This window comes from Desmodus rotundus, chromosome 8, assembly GCF_022682495.2.
Source record: "Desmodus rotundus isolate HL8 chromosome 8, HLdesRot8A.1, whole genome shotgun sequence".
Taxonomy (NCBI): Eukaryota; Metazoa; Chordata; class Mammalia; order Chiroptera; family Phyllostomidae; genus Desmodus; species Desmodus rotundus.
The window spans coordinates 120590770-120607445 of record NC_071394.1 but is presented as its reverse complement, the minus strand read 5'-3'; the positions used below and the strand labels follow the sequence as shown (position 1 = coordinate 120607445).

The following is a 16676-nucleotide window of genomic DNA, read 5'->3' as shown; positions in this document are numbered from 1 at the left end:
CTCAAAGTATTTCCCCAGAAGACACTCTTTCCCCTTCCTAATTCATAAGTAACTTGGCAGTGGAGCAGCTCCTGAGCCACCACCAGACATCAGGGTTAATAACACGTACCTCCTGCTACGATACATTGAGAAAGACGCAGCATCATTTCCGTGGCGTTCGTACCAAAATGAATAACCTGAATTTAATCACCAGGCAAGAACAGATGGACCAAAACTAAGGGACATTTTATTAAGAGCTGTTAAAAAGAAACAACAGACTCAAAATGGAATCACTCTTACTAAGCCCCACCAAGACTTAATTCCTAGCGTAAGTGCATTTAGAGTCTCTCCACGGAGTGGAATTTTAAACCAATCAGTCTGGAATTTCCTGGTCAGCACTGGAGAGATAATCTGCCTGATAAAACCTCCTGCCTTCTCCTCAAGGAAGGTGGCTCTGCCTGAAATAACCCACTCTTTTCACTTTCTTGTCCCACTCTCTTTCTGCCCAGAAAAACCTTCCATTGTGTGCAGCTCCTCTAAGCACCCCTCTAGTTGCGACATGAGAATGCTGCCCAATTCATTCATTCATCGCTTCGTAAGCCCAATTAGATCTCCAAATGTACTACATTGAGTTTTTCTTTTTCAATATTATTTTGTACTCGTTTTGGGTGTACAGCATAGTGGTTCGACGACAGTCATATGCTTCCCAATGTGTCTCCCCCAATATTTCCAGTGTCCTCCTGGCACCACAGGTAGTCATTACAATATTATTGACTATATCCCCTATGCTGTACATCCTGTGACTATTTCGGAACTACCAATTTGTACTTCTTAATCCCTTCACCTTTTACATCCAGTCTCCCAACCCCCCTACCTTCTGGCAATCAGTCTGCTCTCTGTGTCTGTGAGCCGGTTTCAATTTTGTTTGTTCGTTTATTTTGTTGTTTAGATTCCACATATAAGCGAAATCCTCTGGTATTTGTCTTCCTCTGACTAATTTATTTCACTTAGCCTAGCACCCTCTAAGTCCATCCATGCTGTTGCAAATAGTAAGATTTCATTCTTTTTTATGGCCAAGTGATATCCCATTGTATATGTACCACAACTTTTTATCCACTCGTCTATTTTATTTATTTATTTATTTAATTTTTAGATTGAGGGGGAGGGAGGGAGGGAGAAAGAGAGGGAGAGAAACATCAATCGGTTGCCTCTCCCATGTGCCCCAACCTGAAACCCAGGCTTATGCCTTGACTGGGAATTGAACCTGTGAACCTTTGCTTTGTGGGACAAAGCCCATCCAACTGAGCCACACTGGTCTGTTGATGGACGCTTGGGTCGCTTTCACATACTGGCAATTGTAAATAATGCTGCAATGAATACAAGGATGCATATATTCTTTCGAATTAGTGTTTTGGGTCTCTTGGATCTAGATATACATCTAGAAGTGGACTCACTGAACCACAGGCAGTTTCTATTTTAATTTTTTGAGGCCCCTCCATACTGTTTTCCATAGTGGCTGCACAATCTGTGACTCACTTGGATTTTGTTCTTTAACAGAGTCAAGGTCATAAAAGAGAAAGAAGCATCGGAGGAACTGTTCACACTGAAAGAGACGAAGGAGACCTGACAGTTAAATGCAATGTGAAATCCCAGATTGGACCCTGGGTCAGAAAAAGAACAATAGTGAGTAATTGGTGAAATCTGAATGAGTTGTGTAGACTAGGTATTAGCATCACATCAATGCTAATTCTATGATTTCAGTCCTCGTACTCTTATTATGAAAAATATTATTTAACATTTGGGGAATCTGGTGAAAGTTTGCTGGAAAATCTTTATTTATTTATTAGCAACATTGTTGTTAGTCTGAAATTATTTCAAACATTAAGAAAATAGCCCTGACCGGTGAGGCTCAGTTGGTTGAGCATCATCCCACAAAGCAAAAGGTCACTGGTTTGATTCCCGGTCAGGGCACATGCTTGGGTTGTGAGTTCAGTCACCGGTCGGGGCATGTAGGAGAGGCAACCGATAGATGCTTCTCTCTTACATCGATGTTTTTCTCGCTCTCTTTCTCCCTCTCTTCCCTTCTCTCTAAAAAGAAATAAAATCTTTTTAAAAAGTTAAGGAAATACAAATAATTATTTGTGGTTGATTAAAGGTAAAGTTCTCAAATTCCAGTTGCAGTTCAGATTCTACAGGCCCATTTGATTTTGAGGCTGATCCTCCCTGAAGTGTCCTGCCACCCCTCCTCCTATTATTAATGTGTCCTGTAGAGAAAGCAGAGGCTTGGCTGGGAAGTAAGGCTGTTCTTGCTACTCCAGGGCCGAAAGCTACCAGTCAGTCTGGTCTGTCTTCAATTCGGAAATAGGTGGAGATGGGGCCCAAATCCGTCCATCAATGTCACCTCTGGGTTTGGGTTCCAGGAGGCTCTGTCAATGTGGCCAGAGGTCTTAAATCCTCTGGGATTAGGCCGATAAGATAAAACAAGTAAGGGAATCAGGTTCGATTTGTTTCGGAATGGCTTCTTCGATTGTGTTCTTCTGAACGGGACACACATGTGCTTAACTATTGCTTGATAGGAAGGTCTGAACTCACATAAAAGAGTACATTTACTCCCATATTTCTTGAAATATATGACCTCCTAGATAGTACTTTCATTTGCTGCTTTAGTTTGAGACAGAAGGACCAGAAATATTTCACTCTCCTTTTACCATAAACCAACATCTGAGAATCTGGGAATGTTATGAAATCAGCCCCCAACATTCAATTCAGTTGTGGAGGGGTAATAGGGAGTGGTGGAGTCTGTGGCAAACGAGAGCACTAATGCTCTAAAGGGGCTGGCTGGTTTCTGCATCACCTGGTTGTTACTATGTAAGAATCAACTAATGTCCATTCTTTTAAAACACTGTGCCACATTTGTGGGCTGAACAAAACATATCTGAGAACCCTCAGGTGGCACCCTCAGAGTCAGGCAAAGGGAAAGGCCCTCTTCTCCCTCCCAGCCTCTCAGTCTTCCCCCTTGGAGGCCCCCTTAGCTGCCTGGGTGGAAAGGTGACTCCAAGAGCGGAGGAGCTGGAGGAAACACCAAGGAGAGTGGTGAGTAAAATGTGAAATGAATGAGATGGTACTGAGGGCAAAAGAGGGTTTTCTGAAGCCAAGGAAGGTGATTCTGAGAAAATACAGAATGAGCTTATTTAGACTTCAGGGGTTCTTGGAAGATACAATAATAATCATAACAACAACTAAATAGTACTTTATTATTGGCCCATTTTGTGTCAAGCACTGCCTTAATTCTAAATAATTCCATTAAGTCACTGTTTTTTTAAAAAAAATCTCAGGCAGGGGCAGTGGTTGGGGGTCTGGGTGAAAAAGGTAAAAAAAAAAAAAAAAAATCTCAGGCATCTCAGTGAGGAAGATTGACTCCCCAAAGTTCTTAGCTGTGTTCATTCGCTCAAGAAACATTTAATACCCACAATGGGCCATACACTCCAGTAGTGCACAGCTCAGTGAGATACCGTCTCTTCCCTTAATGACTGTGTCATCAATTGTGTGGGTGTGAGACCAGTAGATCAATGATGGGTGGGGTCCCTGCCAGGCCAGGGATGGTACCCATACAGGGGGAGGGTGGTAAGCAGGCCCAGGGGTAGTGTCCACTAGGAGAAGACATTTAAAGTGTTTTCAAGGGCCATTCAAGGTTCACTAAGCAAAGAAGTAGAGGATGAAATTTCAGGAGAAGGGACAGAAGCCTCCTCTACATCAGGAACCACTGGACCGGTGTGTTTGCCGAGAGATGTGGCTAGAGGGAATTCCAGCCTTCCTTGCCTTCCAGCAAAGAGAACAATGGACCCACACCGCTCCTTCTCCACTTAGTTAATAAACATTTATTAAGCTGTGCTTGACAAAGGGGAAGATATGGAGAAATTTCATCAATGAGCATTTATGAAGCTTGAGGTTACACCACACCTCCCCCTGTTAGAGATGTGCAGAGGAGGAGGGGTGCATGTGTGTGTGTGTGTCCATGTGCATTTTCTCAGGGGGTGAATAAAGTCAAGGTCAGGGACTACTAGAAGCTCTCTTGGTCTTACATGTTTTACGTTTTTCAGCAATTACTTTTACAAGCCGGTAGAAAATTAAATTAATGATGTATACAGTATTCTATAAAACCAAAGGTCAGTAAGAGGACTGGGAGGCGGGGAGGCACCCATGAACTTTCCCCCATAGGGTGGCTTAGAGGACCCCCACGCCGGGTTGCAGAGTGGAAAATAGCAGGTTTGTCGAGGGGCGGGCATGTTTTCCTGCAGCTCATCTTGCCTGGATCCACTTATCACATTCAAACAAGGAAGCGATTGAGATAAATTACAAGCAGACAGAAACCCATGAATGGGCTGTATCTGAGGATGAGGCCCGAGTGGCACGGTTACTGGTTTCAGAGAGGAGATCCACAGAGTTTGTGGGAGTCTCCCCAGCAGGTGCACAGAGCGGCAGGGAGTCGGAAGGCACTACTGCTAAAAATACCTCATGCTTGTTAACGGTACTTTGTTGAGGTCATGGGCCAAAACGACAGGCTTTATCTGTAGGACTGAAAAAATTCTAGGCTCTGGTAACAATTTGAAACAGAGGTGAATTGGAAGGCCCCAATGCCAACTTTTATTCATTAGTGTTAATTAGGCACCCACTTGTGAGTTCCTCTGCCCAAGGTACTGGATGAGCTTCCGAGTACCTTCCAAGGCTGACTACAGCCAAAGAGCCACCAAGAATTTCCCAAGATGAGATCAGAAGCACACACGGGAAAATAGGCAGCGGAGACGAAAAGCAGAATGATAATACCCATCAAGTGTCTCACCAGAAGATTCTCTGAGAGGAACATATTAAGCAAAATTTAAGGAGTGGATAGTTGCTTACCGGGTACTTTTGCTTTAGAAAGAATCCACTGGAGGGATTGTTTACAGATGAATTTGATTGAGGAGAGATGATGGGGCTGAGAAATTTAAAGGGGATTAGGATCTTTATCCAAATAGTCATCTCCAAGAAACTCCAATAAAGCACCAAATTTGTACAAAAGGATACATTTCAGTATGCATTCTTGAAGAGCTGCTGGCAAACAATCAAAAGGCGAAATATAATATGGGCTTGCTCAGGAAATTCTATTGCCTGGTTATTTACAAGGCCAAAAATTCACCACCGCATTTATTTGTTTTTTCATTCCCCTGTTCAGCTCTGCTTTGCTCAAAGGTCTTTGGCTGCAGCATGTGCTTGCATTGGGTGTCCGGGGGTAGGTTCTGAGCCTGCGTAGCACAGCCTCCTTTACATAAGCTGAAGTCATATTAGCATCTGGTTTGGTGTTGGATGACAGATTTCACTCCGGTTCCTATCCCTTCCCTTGATATGGTGAATCTGTAACCAGAAAAGCCAGTTGGATCTCCTGGCGCACTCAGAGGTGGAGGCTGATGGAGAAGGAGCAGGTGCGCTGCCTTAATGGGATCTATGCTTTTCAGAGCCCGCAGTCCTGGCGCCATGCCTGCCAGAGCCTCGTGGGTAGTGTCATAAGTTTGAGAGAACTGTGGCACTCCAAGGATGGAATTCACCACGGACACCTAGCCTGGCAGATGAAAAGCACTCAACAAAATCTGGGGGGAGAACGGGATAAAAAGAAATGGTGCTTTTCGTACAACCCGAGTATCGTGGGACCTCAGAACAGGTCACATGGACCATGGAGACACGGCGTGGGTCAGAGTTTCACACATTATTATTTTCACTACTGTCTCCATCTCTAGGAATGATCGCCTCCACTCCATCACACAAGGAGGGCTTCACATGGGTTTTGTTAGACCCAAATTAGAGATTGAAATCCTCTCCAGCAGTCTTTTTAGTTTATTTTAGCAGGTCTAACATGACAGACACTTGGTTTTGAATATCCCCTGTCCTCTCCTTCCTTTAACAGTGGAACTCTAAGCTTTCAGGTGGACACATCTGCTTAAGGACTTTTCCCAGCCTCCCTCGCAGTTAAGTGAGGCCATTTGGCTAAATAAATAAAAATAATAATAGCTTTCACTCGTGTGTGCCAGGTAACTATTCTAAGTGCTTTGGGTATATTAATCCATTTAATGTTCACAGTCACTTCAGGAAGTATTAAGAAACAGAGGCACAGCCCTGGCCAGATGGCTCAATTGCTTGGAGCGTCGTCCCATACACCAAAAGGTTGTGGGTTTGATCCCTGGTTGGGGCGCCTACTAGAGGCAACTGATGGATGTTTCTCTTTCACACTGACGTTTCTCTCTCTCCCCTCTCCTCTCTCTCAAAAATCAATAAATATATCCTTGGTTGAGGATTTAAAAAAGAAAAGAAACAGAGGCACAAAGATATTAAGTGACTTGGCCAAGATCACAGAGAAAGTAAGTGGTAGAACTGGGATGTCAGCCCCGGAAGTGGAGCCCTGGAGTTGCATCCTAGCTCACATTCAGCCAAATGGAATACGAGTAGAACTTCCAGATCATGCCCTGAGATGGGAGAAGCTTGCTCTCCGTTCCCCCTCTCTCCTTCCTAGAAACCACCCTCTTGAACTGTAAGATAGGAGCTGCATGTTGAGGATGTCAGGGCAACACAGAGAGAGCCGAGTGTCCAACACCATAGAACTATCCTATCGCCTGGACTCCTCACACTCAGCTTGTTACACACGAGAGAAGGAATCCTTTATCTGATTTTAACCTTGTTATTTGGGGAGGGAAAGAGGGTCGCATCCTAACTAATCTACCTTCGGTGAGGAGTGAGGTCATGGAGGGAAGGGCCACAGTGCCTCTGAGCAGCTACCATATACAGGCATACCTCGGAGCCACTGTGGGCTGGGTCCCAGACCACTGCAACAGAGTGAGAATCACAACACAGTGAGCCGTACTCTTTACGCTGGTCTTGCCTACAGTTTGCAAAAAACTCAACCTCTGTGGAGCGAAGTTCCATGAAACCAGGCACGCCTGCTATCAGTGCCTTCACACATCATCTCATTCACTTCCCACGGAAGTTCTGCAAATGGGCATCATTAGCCAGTATCTGCAATGAGGAATCTGAGGCTCTGAGTAGTTCTGTAACTTGCCTGAGATCCCGCGGTTCGTTTTGGTAGACAGGCTGAAATTTCAACAAACCTTCTCCAAAGGCCTCTCTTTCACTATTCTACAGTGACTCATGCATAAGAGGCATTTCTACATCTGTATCGTGATTCATAACCCTTTTACAGTGCACTCCTCAAAGCGATCTGATCTTATGGGTGCTCTTAGTTCCATTCTGTAGAGGGGAAAACAAGACAAGCAATTACAACCCCCAAATCAGCAGAGAGCCCAGGTTTAAAAGCCACAGCTGCAGAAATTCAAGGCTGGTGATTTCTCTACAAACAGAACCAATTTGAGAACCCAGAAGTCCTCATCCTTGAATTTGTGAAGCGTCTTCTCACTTTTATGATTTCAACAGTGAAGGATGGCTGTGGAAGCAGGCCAGTAGCTGGTGAAATAGAAGTGCTGTGTTAAACCTTAGTTTTAGAGGTTTTTCCTAAAAAGTTGGACTGTATTCAAGGTTTATTGGTTACATGAGACCTTCCAGGTTACAGGGGACAGTTGCATAAAGCCCCAACCTGGAAGCTGACCGTCTTCCAAGAGACAAAGGCAATGGTTACCAAGGCTCTCTCTCACTCTGCCCAGGTACAGCCTCAAGATGGGAGACCTGGGAGCCCCAAGTGCCAGGTACTGTGGTGCTTCTCCTCCTTCCTGCAGGAGACCAGCTTTCTCTGTTCCTGGTCTACTTGGGGGAAGTGCTGGCCAGAAGTCCCCCACTACTTATCTCCTGAGTAACAAGGGCAGCCAGACTGAGGTGGAACTTGCATCCATTACCCAAATTCCTGGGCAGGGGGCCCAATAGTGTAGCATAAGCCCATTGCCTGTCCCCTCTCCCCACTGACAATAGCAGGTGCACTACAACCATGGGGAATTGGGGAGGGTCACTCCCATAGAAACAGTAGGGGTCAGATGACCTCACACAGGGGTCCTCAACTCTGGCTCCCCATTAAGATCATCTGGGGAACTTAAAAAACTACCCAAGTCCAAGCCCCACCCGTGAAGACTATGACATCATCGGTCTGGAGGGGATGTCTTCCTGGCATCGGTGTTCTGGGGAAAGTTGCCTTTGTAAGACTTTTTGCAATGTATCTTAGCAAAGAGCCCTTTCAAAACTAGGAGAGTCAGCACTAAAAATCCATCTCTATTAGGACGGTGAATTCCGAGAAAGTAGTTACCGTATTTGTGCCGTTTGACGTAGGCTCAGGGATGGTAAATAGCTCCAGGCCAGAATGCAGCCCCAAAGGTTCCACTTGAATCTTTACAAGAATTCATTCTGACACTGTTTGCCTGTCACTCTCTATCCCTTCCCTGTCCAGGGCCACACCCCTAGGTGTCAGCATGGAGCTCTCTCTCTCCACACTGCCTTCTGAAGGCAGGGGAAAGTGGAATAAATATTAGGTCTCCTGATCTTCACCCCTGGTATTCACAGCACAGAACACCATTTTCTTTTCATTTGATGTCTCAACCCAGAGAAATTTTCCATTTTGCTTAAGACCTCACCCTTCTGGACTGATCAGAGCCGCTGAACTGAAAAGTACTCCAGAGCCCATCAAGCAGGCTCGTGTTTTCTTTCAGCCAGATAGCATCAGAGGGAAATCTTTGAAAGCTACTGAGGAACAATTGTCCTTTTATACAAGGTGACCTTCACTGGGGGAGGGGACCCCTTTGCTTTATTATCCTCCCAATTAGCCTCACAGGGAAGGATCTGTGCTCTCCCCCTAAGGCCCATCATCACCCCAATAGTCACGTTCCAATCTCCCCGACTCCCTCCTTCTTTTCTTGGGAAAGAGTCAGGTTACCTAAAATGGGTTGAGGCAGATGTTGAAACTCAAAGCCAGAGAACTGAAATCTGTGGGAGGTAGGCAGCCTCCAGCAATCAGCAGCTGGTGAAATATGGCAGAGTAGAGATGGAAGACTGGATGAACCAGGAGCTTTGTCATCTTCACAAACGTGGCCTAGATGGGCAACCAACTGCAACTATGAAAATGTACCACGGTCCCTTAGATCTTCCCGAACCGGGGCTTGTTGAAGGATGAGTTTGTGTGACAGGAAGGGTGTGCTGGATATCGAGGTTGCCTCCCCCACATCTGTCACACCCCTTCATCATTGTGGGGTGGGGATGGAGGGAGAATGAGTTGGACCCCACCCCCAGCCCCATCGTGCCTCCCTTTGCCATCCTGATTGGTTTGAAGGGAAGGTGGACTGAGGACCAGATCGGTATACATGTGGGAGGAAGACTGAGCTGCAAACCAGATGCAGCCCTCCACGAAGGCTCTGAGGGGTCAGTGTATACGCACCCCAGCTTCCGGACCCCTGGGGTGGGAGGTTTCTGAGGCATATGTTCCACACCATTTCTCTGAGCTTCCCTTAGGGACCCAGGGACCCAGAGTCTAGAACTTTATTTATTGGCTGCCTTTGCTCCCCTTCATCACTTCCCAATTCTCATCTTCCCTTCAGATCCCAGAATAAACTGCTTATGCTAAAGCCTTGCCTCACGTCTGCTTCTAGGGGAACTTAAACTAAGATGGTTTTGTTGAAGTCAGATTTTTAACCAAATGTGTAGCTTTTTCTTTGTAGATGCTCTGGTGCTTGTTGGCCCTCTGTCTGGGTTGCCTTTTCTCCCTGGTCTCTGCTAGACAACCCACTTCATGCTTCAAGATCCAGTTCAGACCTGTCCTTCTGTACGAGCTCTTCCTAGCCTCAACTAGGAAGTTAATCATGGCCTCTCTCCTGCCATCACTGTATCGTGTACAACACTCTGTTGTTGGAATGTCCTGGCAGTCTTTCCCTGCACTGCATGCCTTTGGGACAGGCACATCTATTCCCCCAGGAATCAGCACAGAACTTGACACACAGCTGGCACTCCGTAAATACTGTTCGAGTCAATGTATGAACAATCTAGCTAGTGACTATGTCTAACTAGAGTCTAACTGGAGATAGACATCCAGTTCCCTAGAAGTCGAAGGTTACAGCTCCTGGTTTAAAATACTGTCACTCTAAAGCAGAGGTTCTTAACCTGCATGGATTCTGGGGACCTGGGGACCCCCCCCACCAAATTGTCTGCAAAACTGTTTGTGTCTGGGCATTTATCTGAGGAGACGATCTTTGCTGTCATCAGATTTTCAAGAGTCTGTGACTCAATTCATTCAACGTTTGATAATTATCGAGTGCTGATTACACAAACCCTGAGCTAGGTGTGAGAACAAAGCAGTGAGCAAAACAGACAAAATCTCTGCCCTCATAGGACTTCCACACCGGAGGGGAAGACCAGACATAGATTGTAAATGGGGGTAAGGGCCACATAGAAAGATAAAGGAGAAGGAGGGGAGGAGGTGGGGGCTGGTTACCTAGGGTAGCCAGGGATGGCCTCTCAGGAATAGTGGCATCTGTCCCAAAGACCCAAGGGGAACAATGGAACTCATTCCCATGGGAAGGTCTGGGAGAGAACCTTCTAGGCAGAGGGAACAGCGAGAGCAAGGGACTCAAGGAGAGGCATTGCTGGGCCAGAAGGGATACTGCTGTGGCTGAAGGGGAGTGAACGGGAGGGAGCACAGTGGGGGTTAGGTCACAGAGCTTTGGGGACCGATCCTTAGGGTCTTCTAGATCATGGCAAGGACACTGGAATTTCTTCTGAGTGGGGGAAGGAAGCCGTCGGAGGCTGTCAAGCAGGGGAGGGGCACATTCATGCATGGATTTTATAAGGGTCACTTGTTACTGTGAGGAGCCGAGACAGCAGGGAGACCGCTGATAAGCAGTAAAACCCAGATAAGCAGTAACAGTGGCTTGGTCCTGCCAGTCCGTGAGGGAGACGGTGGGAAGTGGCTGAAGTATGGAAGGATTTTCAAAATAGAGGCAACAGGATTTTCTGAGGGATTGGCTGGAGCTGACAATGGCTGCGAGGAAGGATGGGACTGCCTTTCACTGAGATGGGAAGTCAGCCTGTGGGAGGGCAGAAAAGGAGACTTCATTTACCAGGGTGACATCGTAGCTGGTGACAATAAACCTCTTGCTCTCTCCAGCTGCTTCCTGTCCTTCCTGACACCCAGAGAGGTATAAATAACAAATAAACAAGCAAGGTCTATGTCCCCAAGACCTTTCTGAGGCTGAAGACATAGTGATGACTACCAGAGGCTAGCCCTCGAAACTTGGGGAGAGGTATTGGTTTGTGTAATTAGTAATCTTGGAACAGGCCTGACCCGGACAAAAGCACGAGGGACGCATTCTAGGGCATCTGCAGTAATCTACAATTGTTTTATCCAAGTTTTTTCTCACCCTCTAGAAGCAGTCTGAGACAGTAGAAGGAGCGAAGATTGCTTGCCCCAGTTGTTAGCTAGGCAGTGCCAATGAAATTATTTAACGTCTCCCCTGGTTTCCTAATCTGGAAACAATAGTGGCTGCCATAAGGATTCCATGAAATAAAGGCATGTGCCCCATCCAGTTACTATTGCTGCATAACAAACTACCTCAATATTTAGTCACTTAAAACAACTGCCATTTTATTATATGTCACAGATTCAGTGGGTCAGGAATTTGAGCAAGACTAGGCTGGGTGATGTTTTTGATCCGTGGGGTGTCAGTTGCGGTCGCTCCGCTGGTGGATGGACTGGTCTGGAGCATCCAAGATGGTGCCACTCATGTCTGGCATCTTGGCTGGGGCTGAATCTGTGTTCCACTGTGGTGGTGGTTTTCAAACACAGCTGCAAATTCTTTGATACTTCTCCCATCAAGGTGTCAGACCTGTGTTCCTTCATGTATGTCTCACTTTTGAATGGGGGTAGAAGTGACATTATGTGACTTGTCAAGCTAGGTCACAAAAGGCTATGAAGCTTCTGCCTTAGGTCTTGGAATACTCTTTTGAAGCCCTGAACTACCAAATTCCCTTTCTCCCTAATTCTCACAATGTCCTAGCTAGTAAAATATCTGCATTAGTCAGGGAGCCTGCTAGTAAAATATCTGCACAGTCAGATGGAGTAATTTGAAAAGGTTTTGGAAGTTGTGAGAAAGGTGGGAAGCTACATGGGAAGATGCAGCATCCCCAAGGTTCCTACCCGGTGGGGGCGGTTACTGCCCCCAGGCCTGGAGGAAGGTGGTGGTGGTGGTGGCAGGAGGTGCTGTCTTCCAAAAGCTGCAGCAGCCAGTCTGTGTCAACCTTGCTTGTGAGGAGGAAGAACAAACACCCTGACCTTATCTCCTCTGCACCCGCCCTCCAGTCTCCTGCTGAGGCTCCAAATTGACTAAAGAGGGCAGCCTGGACCACAGCAGGATGCAGAAGGGTAGAGGGGAGATTACTGGAGCAAAGAGAAGTCACCCGGCCCAGAGTCATTATTCTGATTTAATTTTCAGTGGGAACACAGTAAAGGCTCAAAAAAGATTAAATAACTTTCCCAAGGACACGAGGAAATGAATGACACTCCCAGGAGGGATGGCTCAGTCATTTCCCTTACAAATGGTTTTGCATCCAAATTCCTTGATGTTATCAGAGCAAGATTTTTCTATTTTTTATTCTTTGATGGTGGTGGAAGTCGTGGAACACAATCTAAGTATACTTGAATCGTCTATTAAACTATATTTATGTCAAGTAGCCACAATGGGAGAAAGGGCCTCTCCTTAGACCAGGCCTGCGGCTGGGCCGACAGCAGGGGATGGTGAGGGGAGGCAGTGATTAAGGTGGCTCCCCTGAGCTCTGGAAATTACCACCTTTTAAATGAAACAATGCCCAACTTTTTTTCCCCTTTTCAGATTGGTTTACCGTGCAACTTCAGCTTTCTTTTCTCTTATGTTTCAACCACAGTCTGGGTTCTAATAAAGACCAAGGCTAAGACACATTTGCTAGTAAGTAGTCAATATTTGTGGTATTTCAGGATTGTACACCATAGGTAAATGCAAGAGGCTTGGGCTGACTCCAGGCGTGAACTAAAGCTGGCCTATTTTAAATACTGCTGGTCACTGGATCTCTCATCCTTGTTTGGGAGGCAGTAGTGTAATACTGTAGCACAGATTCTGAAGCCAGAATAACCGCCTTTGAAAACCAGCTCTGCTGTTTCTAGCTGTGTGATCATTGGCAAGTGACTTAACCTCTGCCTGCCTTAGATTTTTCATCTGCAAACCGGGGATCTTAATAAGAGCACCTGGCTCCTAGTGCTGCTGTCAGAATTACGCTCATCAGTACTATAAAGCACTGACAACAGCGACCAACTGCTACCAAATAACAATAACCGTTGGCAACTGCGATCTCGTCATTACATTGTAAGTTTCAAAGGCGGTCATACATGTAAAGTGCTCAGCATACTTCCTGACCATGGGAATGTTAGGTATCACTTTCACCCTTTGGTGCAACAAGTACGTAGTGATCAGCTACTGTGTACCAAGCCCTGGTCTGGGCATGGGAGGGAACAGCAGGAAAGAAAAGAGACTAAAACCCCACCCTTTTGGAGCTTACACTCTAACGCTATTAGTAGACGCCAGGGGCAGACTTACCATGAAGAGCACAGAGCTTAAGCTGTAAGCTTCTCAGTTGCAGAGGCCCTTCCGTAGGCTCTATGAGAGCCCCTAACCAATGTCTTTGCATTTCTCACCTGATTTTGTATTCATAATTGTTCTCTTTCTTCAGTGGGTCCTCAAAACTGCAAAATCTTCTGACCTTACAAAACCTGGGTCTGCCTCCAAGTTTATTATTAATGGTGATAATGATTATTTGGGTAACAATAGCATTACCATTTGTTGGGAATGAGGCAATACTTCAGGTGACTTCCAAGGTCTTACCTTATGTTAGGTATCGCTTTCACCCTGTGTTCATTTGTGCAACAAGTAGTAAATAAATCTTTATGCTTTCAAGTATCCCACAGAAGCCCTGGTGGACTCACAGGCTGGGGGCAGAGCCTCAGGTACCCAAATCAGGGTTACCGCATCTCCTCCTTTGTCACCTTCCTTGGCCCCTTTGGCACATTGCGCCATCTAGTCAAGCCTGAAAGCTCTTCTGGAAAGAAAATTGCTTGTGATGACATGTGTCTCAAGGCTGTGGACTGGGCTAGGGTTCTTTTGGTGGGAAGGGGGCTTAGAGAGCATACAGCCCCAAACCCTTAATTCACAGATACAAGGGCAACTTGGATGCGGGTGGGGCACTCAAAGCTAGGATGTGAACTCTCTACAGTCTTCCTCACAGCAGCCTGGATCCAGCATCCAGTCCGGGACACCCCACGTCTGTCAAAATGTCATGTAATGGGTGCCCAGGTATTTTTTCACAATGCACCTACTGTTCAGGCACCAACAAACATCGTTTTGACCTGCCTGATGGAGTGACCTGTTTGGATGGCAAACAAGACTTTGCTCCCTCTGTACACAGAGTATGGGCAGCCCACCTTGTCCCGTGCAGCTGACTTGGGAAAACAAACATATTTGTTGATAGGCACAGACATCACAGATGTATGCAGAAAGTTTAGTTTACAGGGTTCTAAGTCCCTTTGGGGGGGAAAAAACAACTTAGCTTTTTGGATTGGAAACATCTAAGCAAATAAGTTTTAAGTAGTCAGTATTTTGTGCTAGTTTTTGCCATTCTGAAAAAAAAAGTGTAAAATTGAATTGCCTGTCATATAGATCTTTGGGGAAAATTACATGTAAATTAATTTACTCCTTAAGCCAGACAAGCATATATAATTACCTGCTGTAGCTCAGGCTGCAGTTTTAAAGAGTGCTGGGAATAGCAGTGGGTGACAAAGGGAAGATTTGGATGGGGGCTTTCAAATAATTACTCCATTAGAGCTGGTTTATTAACTTTTGGTATTAGATGAATATATTTATGGCATACTTATTCAAGGAACAAATTATCTTTAACCTTCTCCATGTATCCAAATGCTCACACAACTTTCAAAAATTATACTGGGCAACCTTGCTTTTAAAAACGCCTTTCATACAATGGTTGTTTGAATAAAGGTTCTTTACAAGTTAAATAACTTAATTGCACGTGATTTTTCAGAACAAAGCTTTAAAGTACGAGGGGACCAGAAATGGGTGGTAATTTTTATTTCAGTTGTTTTATTTTTGCAGACAGTTCTTTCCTTTTTGTTCCCATAACTTGTTGTATAAAATTTCAATAGAACCAGGAACAGTCTAGTTTTACATGCCATGTCTAGGTGTCAAATTAATAGCACCGCCTTTGACCAAACTGTCCCACCTTGAGGATAAATTAACCGGTTGCCCTAATTATAGTGCAGGTCACATTGGATTCTGGTGTCTTCCTCCGGAGACTCTGGGTTCCTTGGGGAGGGAGCCCTGTCCTTTTCCCTTTTGTCCTTGTGTCCTCAGTGCCTAGAATAGGATCTGACACATGATAGCTACCCAGGTGGTGACTGAAGATTAATAGCCAGTCAGTCATCAAAGGACTGATATTTCCCATTGAGATATATTGACTAAGTGCAGTCTTAATAATGTCATCTATTTACTGAATTGGGCTTGAGCCTAATTAGCTAATCAGCAATTGCCTATTAGTGTGGTAGAAAAAGAAAAAGTGAACGATACAATTACAAGATACCAGGCAGAGGAAGGTGAACTTGGCCAAAAGCTAGGGACTGTTCCAAATACAGAAATGACCCCAGAGACTTTTTATGTGATAGGATTTGCTAGTGCAAAACCAAAGTTTGGAAAATGCAATCTACCCTGCAGTCAAAAATTAGAAAAGATCTTTCAATGTTTACAGTAATATCATGTGCTGAATTGATATAATTATTTATAGTATAGACTTGCCTGTAGCTGTAGAATGATATATTTTGATCTTAAAAACATAAAAATGGTACTTTATAGAATGAATAATAATAACTGTCTGGTCCCTTATGAAAAGATCCAGAACCCTTGGGGAAATACATGCTAAGATTCAATTTTAATATTATGTAACTTACTTTTCTTTAGCAGAATAGTAGAAATGGTCATTTTGATGTGTACATTTATTCTCATGTTGAGATTATTCCCACTACGAGGGCTTTTGGAGGCAGGCTAGGTCCTGAGGGTGGAACCCTCATAAACAGGGTTAGTGGCCTTATAAGAAGAGGTCAGAGAGCTAACTCGCTTTCTTTCTGCCATGTGAGGCTACAATCCAGAGAATGGCTCTCACTGGAACCCAATAGTGGCACCTGATCTCAGATTTCCAGCTTCCAGAATTATGAGAAATAAATTTCTGTGGTTTATCAGCCGCCTCGTCGATGGTATTTTGTCATAGCAGCCTAAACGAAGACAAGTCAAAAAGAAGTTGCAAAAATAGTGCAGAGAGGTACCAGGTACCCTTCCCCCAGCTTCCCCTAATGGTTACATCTGAATAGTAAACTATCCAAACAAGGAAATTGACAAGATCATCTCTTTTTGAAATGCCAAGTATGTGGGGGAATATCTGGATATAAATGTGGCAAGAGGTCCCTTGGATTCTTCATACCCAAATAAAATTATTCTACAAGGTATCTATATAGTAGCAGGACCAATGAAAGACTTCCCTTATCATATGTTATCTGATATCAAGTCACAGACCTGGACAGATGTCAAAACCCGGAAGCCTCACAGAACAATGAATGGACTATATATTGGTTTAAATCTGTGCCATCTTCCTCTCAATAAGCT

General features: G+C 45.0%; 1 long non-coding RNA gene across 2 annotated transcripts in view; it reads left to right on the top strand.

Moving 5' to 3' along the window:
- The window catches only part of LOC139441087 (uncharacterized), a 51838-nt gene that overhangs the window by 3772 nt on the left and 31390 nt on the right, over positions 1–16676 (top strand). For both annotated transcript variants that reach the window (XR_011651482.1, XR_011651481.1), the window contains exon 2: positions 1537–1662. This is a non-coding gene — a long non-coding RNA (uncharacterized lncRNA). The remainder of the gene's footprint in view (positions 1–1536; positions 1663–16676) is intronic.